The sequence below is a fragment of the Sinocyclocheilus anshuiensis genome, unplaced genomic scaffold, assembly GCF_001515605.1.
Source record: "Sinocyclocheilus anshuiensis isolate Anshui unplaced genomic scaffold, SAMN03320099.WGS_v1.1 scaffold540, whole genome shotgun sequence".
NCBI lineage: Eukaryota > Metazoa > Chordata > Actinopteri > Cypriniformes > Cyprinidae > Sinocyclocheilus > Sinocyclocheilus anshuiensis.
In genome coordinates this window covers 250,804-258,195 of record NW_015555733.1, presented here as the reverse complement: position 1 = coordinate 258,195, position 7,392 = coordinate 250,804, and the positions used below count along the sequence as shown (strand labels likewise).

Genomic DNA, 7,392 nt, shown 5'->3' with positions numbered 1-7,392 from the left:
TATATAAAATTTGATATATATATATATTTTAATTGATTTATTTTAATATTTAATGTGTCATTTTCAGAAGGTTTATCAGCTTCTGAACCATTTTCTTAATTGTTTTCAGATTATTTAAGAGTTTTGGTCATATTTAATAATAATAATAATAATATTTTTCTCTGAAGTTCTGCTCTCCTTGAGTTCTTCTCTGACCTCACTGGACTCTCTTTGATCCCGATCTATAAATAGATTTTCCTTCACGTTAGATTTCAGCGTGAGTTTGGGACAGCGATTGCTCCATTAATTCTGTTTGAAATGAGATGTCAGTGTCCGTTCTGCTAATTGACTTTTACGGCAGCGGCTGTGATGGACTCATCCGTCTCTTCCTCTGATCTCTGGCTTAACGCCTCCATCAACACAAACCCAAAACCCTCCAGATGGCTTCAGCGCTGAAACGTGCTTGTCATTATGAAGTGGTCCGCAGCACGAGCGTTTACTACTTCGTGTGAGCGGTCAGTTAAGATCCATATGTGTGAGAATGAGCTGTAGCGATGCCTGAGCGAACACCATTAATATCAGGGTGCAGTCTTTAAAATGAGGTTTGCTGCCAAGGTGACGCGTGTTAGTGCAGAACATGAAGAATTATGGGTCTAATAGCAGCCGTCGCACTTCACTGAGGATCGTCTCTCTCTCTCTCTGTTTCCTCTCGTCATCTTCATTGTTTGCTTTTCTCTAAATCCTGCCTGTTCTTTCTGTCGTTGTCTTTAAAGGGGCCGTTGAGAGCCACAGACGGGTTGCAGAGGTAAAATCCCATTCATTGTCTCCACAGAGAAATTGATTTTTTAGCGATGCTGTATAAACCTCTCAAGGTTCACCATGAGCTCCAAGGCTTTTAAGTCATGATTTACGGTTCTCAAGTCAGTGCGATTTACCCTCTTTTAAAGGGATAGTTCACCCAGAAATGAAAATTTGCTGTGCATTTCCTCACCCTCAGGCCATCCGTGATTACTTTTTTTTCTTTAGTAGAACATTAAAGAGGATTTTTAGCTGAAACCGTGGTCGTTGGTGATTCATAAAATGCAGGTCAATGGCTACTGTCACTTTGAGAGTTAATAAAGCACATATCAGGTAACACAAAATGAATACCTGTGGCTCCTGACAATATATTGAGGTCTTATGAACATTATTTACAACATTATTACCTGTAATCCAGAGCCTCAGGCAAACGGGGAAATACGATTATTTTTCAATCCGATTCAGTTTTATTCCGATCTGGTTCTTTTATACAGTTCATTTTAGACGTGCCGGTATTCGGTAATGCAATATATCATGGTAATGAATATGCACGATCGTGGGCACTTCAAAATAATTATTACAAATTATTCAGATTTTTTGAATGCATTTTAAGAATACTTTTCCCATCAACTGGTCACAATGCACAACACCGCTGTATGCTGCTTGAAAGACGTGTGCGCACTCTGATGTAAACAAGCACGGATGAGAAGCGCATGGCGGAGCACGTGAGAGATGCTCTGGATGAAAGCACATTCACTGTCTGACAGCAGATGGCGCTGCACAGCAGAAATGCAGCCGTTACCCTGAAAACCCTGTAAACAAAGCAGCTGTGCTACTTCTGAAACGTATTTAAATGGTTTAAACAGCCATTCAGTTTTTTGTATTCCTGGTGTTCATCACAGAGCCAAATACTTAAATATTTAGACTTAATAGGCTATTTATTTTCAAACTTTTTTTTACATTTTAATCTGGATTTCAACATGCCCTAGATATTGTTTGAAAATGTTTTGATTCTTTATTGTTTGGTCACACTTTACATTGAGGCTCTATTAATTAACATTAGTTAACATAAACTGCCAATGAAAAATTCTTCTAAATATTCTTTAATCTTTGGTAATTTCAATATTTAATAACACGTTAAAATCAAAAGTTGCAACTTAATGAACTAACAGTTGTATTTTTAACAAAGATTAATAACTTCTGTAGCAAATATTTATTATTAATGTTAAAGGGGTCATATGACGATGCTAAAAAGAACATTATTTTGTGTATTTGGTGTAATGCAATGCGTTTATGCGGTTTAAGGTTCAAAAAACACATTATTTTCCACATACTGTACATTTCTCCTCTATGCCCCGCCTTTCTGAAACACAAAAGCTTTTTTACAAAGCTCATCATTCTGAAACGCGAGGTGTGCTCTGATTGGCCAGCTATCCAGTGCATTGTGATTGGCCGAATACCTCAAGCGCGTGACGGAAATGTTACGCCCCTTACCATACTGTGATGCCGTGTCCCGGCGCGACGACAAGAAACCAATAAAACCCATTATAAACAAGGCATTTGTTGCATCCAGTGGGGACATAATTACTGATTATAATGACTTGTACTGTCATTATAATCAGTAATTATTACTTACAGACTGTGAGTCAGAAGTGCCAGACTGTCCTTGCAAAGTTGGAATTAAAAATTCATTTCCAGTCGGACTGACTGTCAGGCGTCTGAAAGTGAGTTTTGATTGAGTAACTTGTAGATCTGCACTGCTCGAGCCGCGAACTGATTCAGATGATTCAGTCCGATTAGGTGAACTGGTTCAACTAGTTCACTAAAAAGAATCGGTTCAAAAGAATTATTCTTTTGATTCACGAACGATTCGTTCGTGAACCGGACATCACTCTAGACTGTTCGTCTGAGGCTCTGGATTACAGATAATAATGTTCTGCATTTGTGATCGGAGAAACGACAAACAACAAGCGCTACTCTACACTGCTCAAAACTCGCGTTTGAATCATCAGTGGCAAATTTTTTAAATATGAGAACGTACTTACAGACTGTGAGTCAGAAGTGCCAGACTGTCCTTGCAAAGTTGGAATTAAAAATTCATTTCCAGTCGGACTGACTGTCAGGCGTCTGAAAGTGAGTTTTGATTGAGTAACTTGTAGATCTGCACTGCTCGAGCCGCGAACTGATTCAGATGATTCAGTCCGATTAGGTGAACTGGTTCAACTAGTTCACTAAAAAGAATCGGTTCAAACGAATGATTCTTTTGATTCACGAACGATTCGTTCGTGAACCGGACATCACTCTAGACTGTTCGTCTGAGGCTCTGGATTACAGATAATAATGTTGTAAATAATGTTCAGTTTCTTGCACAGACTTAACTTCACAAGATCTTAAAATATCATCAGGAACCTCGGGTATTGATTTTGTCTTGCCTGTATGTGCTTTTTTGACTCTCAAAGAGCCGGTAGCTGTTGACTTCAATTTCATGAATCACCAAGGACCAAGGTTTTAGCTAAAAACTTCTTTACTGTTCTACTCAAGAAAAAAGTCACCTACGTCTTGGATGGTCTGAGGATAAGTAAATTAACAGCTGAACAATCCCTTTCTATATCCGTGTGTTATCAGCTGAATCCCATTGTCATTCATCACATTAAATCCCTGTGCTCTCGTTTATCTGTAGAGATGAAGGACAGATGAAGATCTCTATATATAGACTCGGTGAGAGAGGTAAAGGGCAGGTCGTAGACAGAAGAATGGATTGAAACGAGCTGGAGAGGTTAATAGACTGACAAGAGGATTGTAGTGATGGTCACCGTGTGACCTTTGACCTTCCATCTCAGGAATACATCCAGCAGGAGTCATTTTTGAGGATGCAAAGCAGAATTTCTGTGCTCTTTTGATGTAAGCGTGCTCGATCTGATTTGAATAATCGCTCTTTCATTTGCATTTTCTGTCACTGTTATAGTAGGTGTTGTGTTTTATTCAGTGTCTCTGTGATTTCACCTGCTGCGGTTCTACGGTCGGCGGTGAACGCTTTAAGCGACAGCTTAAAATCCAGCCGCATGATTAGTGGCACCTTGTAAAGGGCGTCTTTGTAAAGCACGGTCAGTAATTGCTGCAGATGGCGGCTGTTAACAGCACTGCAGCAGAAAGCCTGTCAATCAATAGCAGTGCATCTGCTCGACTCCTAACGTTACCATTCAATAAACTCCTGACATCAGACTGCAGTGCAAAAAAATGAATTTCTTACTCAGTATTTTTGTATTGTTTTCCAGTACAGATATCTAACAATCAAGAGAAGCCGAAAGACTTAAAGGGTTAGTTCATCCAAAAATGAAAATTAGCCTGTGTTTTACTCACCCTCGAGGCATCCTAGGTGTATATGACTTTCTTCTTTCAGACGAATCCAGTTGGAGTTATATTAAAAATTATCCTGGCTCTTCCAAGCGTTATCATTGCAGTAGGCGGGTGTTTCTGTTTAACAGTCCAAAACACGTTAAATAAAGCGCGTGCATCCATAATAAAACGTGCCTCACATGACTCCGGGGCGTGAATAAAGGTCCCCTGTAGCGAATCCATGCATGTTTGTAAGAAAAATATCCATATTTCAAACGTAATAAACACTTTTCTGTCACTTCTGCTGACTGTCGTATGCGGAAGCGTTCCAGCGGATGATGCAGGACGTATGCGTCGCGCGCGCGCCTCTGAGATATGCTAGTGTCGCGAGTTTGTTAACAGGAGCAAAGGAAGCAAAGTTTCCTTACTTTAGCAAAGGAAAACCAGTCTCCTCTTGGATTATATCGAAATCCTCCAACATTCTTCTTTACAAATCCTCGTTTTGTGCTTGTAATTCGTGACTGGCGTTTTGTTACGTTCTCTCTCCGTGTTCGTCACTGATCACGTCCTACGTCATCCGCTGGAACGGCTTCCACGTACCACAGTTAGATGAAGTGAGAGAAAAGTGTTTATTACGTTTGAAATAAGGGTATTTTTCTTACAAAAACACATGGATTCGCTACAGGAGGCCTTTATTCATGCCCCGGAGCCATGTGAGGCACGTTTTATTATGGATGCATGTGCTTTATTTGACGTGTTTTGGACTGTTGAACAGAAACACCCACCCACTGCAATGATAACGCTTAGAAGAGCCAGGATAATTTTAATATAAATCCGATTGGATTCGTCTGAAAGAAGAAAGTCATATACACCTAGGATAGGCTAATTTTAATTTTTGGGTGAACTAACCCTTTAAGATTTGAAGACTTGTTTTCTGAAAAATTTATCAAAATGAGTTTATGCTTAAACACAAACGAATATCTGTCAGTGGGGTCAGAAAAATAATATTAATTTAAAAGGAACTTTTTTTTTTTCTTTTCTTTGTTGGCAGATAATTGTTCTTGTTTTAAGTATAAACTCACTTAATTTTGAGATTTTTTCCCCCAGAAAAATAGCAGGAATTGCATTTCAAGTTTTTATTAGTTTTTATTTAAGTGTTGGTCATTTTAGTACATCAAGTTGACTGAATAAACTGAGTAAACTGAATTCATTTTTTAATATTTTCTTTCATTTCATTTCACTTAAGATTTATTTTATTACTAGTAACAAAATATTTTTTAAATGATTTTAGTTTTAGTAACTATAATAATCCTGCTGTCTTGATTATTTGATCAGACTGTCAAATGTTGCAAAATTAAAAGTAAATGTAAATAAATAAATAGATGCAAAATAGCAATATTTATACTACTACAAATGTTTGGGGTATGTAAGATTTTTTAATGTTTTAATGAAAGAAGTCTCTTCTGCTCACAGAGGCTGCATTTATTTGATCACAAAAATAGAGTAAAAATTGTGAAATATTATTGCAATTTAAAATAACTGTTGTCTATTTGAATGTTAAAATGTAATTTATTCCTGTGATCAAAGCTGAATTTTCCAGTCTTCAGTGTCACATGATCTTCAGAAATCATTCTAATATGCCGCTTTGCTGCTCAAGAAACATTTCTGATTATTATCAATGTTGAAAACAGTTGTGCCGCCCAATATTTTTGTGGAAACTGTGATACATTTTATTTTTCAGGATTCACAGATGAATAGAAAAATCAAAAGAACAGCGTTTATTTGAAATAGAAATTTTTTTAACATTATAAATGTCTATTCTGGTCTCTTTTGATCAATTTAATGTGTCCTTGCTGAATAAAAGTATAAATTTCTTTCAAAAACTAGGATGATGACTACTCACCATTCACTGAACTAATGGCTGTAAATGATTTTTTTAATAGCAGGCACTATACAGTACACACTAGGCAGTGAGCAGTGCTCTAGTATTGCATTGTAACCGTGATCTCCATAAAACTGAGTCTCGAGCACTTCTCTTATGAATACACCTCCTGAATAACACGTTTATGAAGATCCATTAGCTGAACATATTGAAATCCTGAGGAGTGCAATCCGATCATATGCTTCAGCACATTCAGATGGAAGATACAGACGGATCAAATTACCCAGCGTCCCCTCTGACCAGCTTCCCAAAAATGCTTTCAGCAGGATTTGAGCGATCAGGTTATCCTGGATTAGAGCAGATTAGATTTGATTATGAGATCAGAGGAAATTTACTATGGGATTAGCAGAGTTGATTATCACACACATGTAATGTGCATATACAATGAAAATAACATCTGAACACAGATAAGCACACAGCGGCGAAACGACTTTGTTTCAGTTTTTGAACGTGTAGACCTTTTGCATTTTTTAGAATGAGCAGTTTTTGCCAAATTCTGCAGCGTTTGTGCTTCAGATATGGATGTTTTCTCAAATCTTGTGTCTTGTTCAACCACCAAGATTTTCTTTGGAAAATATTAAAATCTTTTTAGCTTTTATATTTAGGCTTCATAAGATTTTTATTCATGCTTATAAATTATTAAAAATGTAAACAAATGCACTGCAATCTTATAAAACGTGTATCTCTCTCTGCCTGTTGGGGTTTTGCAGCTTGTTGTATACCAGATATGACTGTATCTTTCTCTTTCCATATATAAGTGCATCTCATAAAAACATATCAGTCATAAGTCAGTCATATTTTTCCCCAAAACCTGAATAATATTTGTTTTTATTTTGCAGAAATATTTTTATTTTTGCATAAAGAACCATAAAAGTATAATGGATTGCAGCATTATTTTATTGACATTAAAATTTTATGGTTTTTTTTAAATATAAAAATCACTTTTTATTTATTTATGGAATTTAAGAGAAAATGTGTTTATGGTTATATATTTATATATTAAATACTTTTTATCTTATCTTTTATTGTATTTTTTACAGAATTTTTTAGGGGAAAATGTGTTTAATTTTCATTAGAATAATTTTCATTAGATTGTCTCTTAATACTGTAATATGTTTCAAGTAGCAAGAATTTCAAAGAAAGAATAGTTTAATTTCCATAAAAATAAGGTCATAATTCTAAAAATAGTTCAAAAAGTACGCTTCATTTTCTTTGGAAAAAAAAAGGAAAAAAAGAAAAATTAATTATTTTCATTAGATTATCATTATTATAATATTATATTAATAAAATATAATAATAATAATAAAATAATTTATATAATATTATATAAATATAAT

The 7,392-nt window shown here is 35.8% G+C and overlaps 1 protein-coding gene across 1 annotated transcript in view; it reads left to right on the top strand.

Moving 5' to 3' along the window:
• arhgap39 (Rho GTPase activating protein 39) overlaps positions 1-7,392 on the top strand; it is a 61,452-nt gene that overhangs the window by 18,466 nt on the left and 35,594 nt on the right. The window lies entirely within an intron of this gene.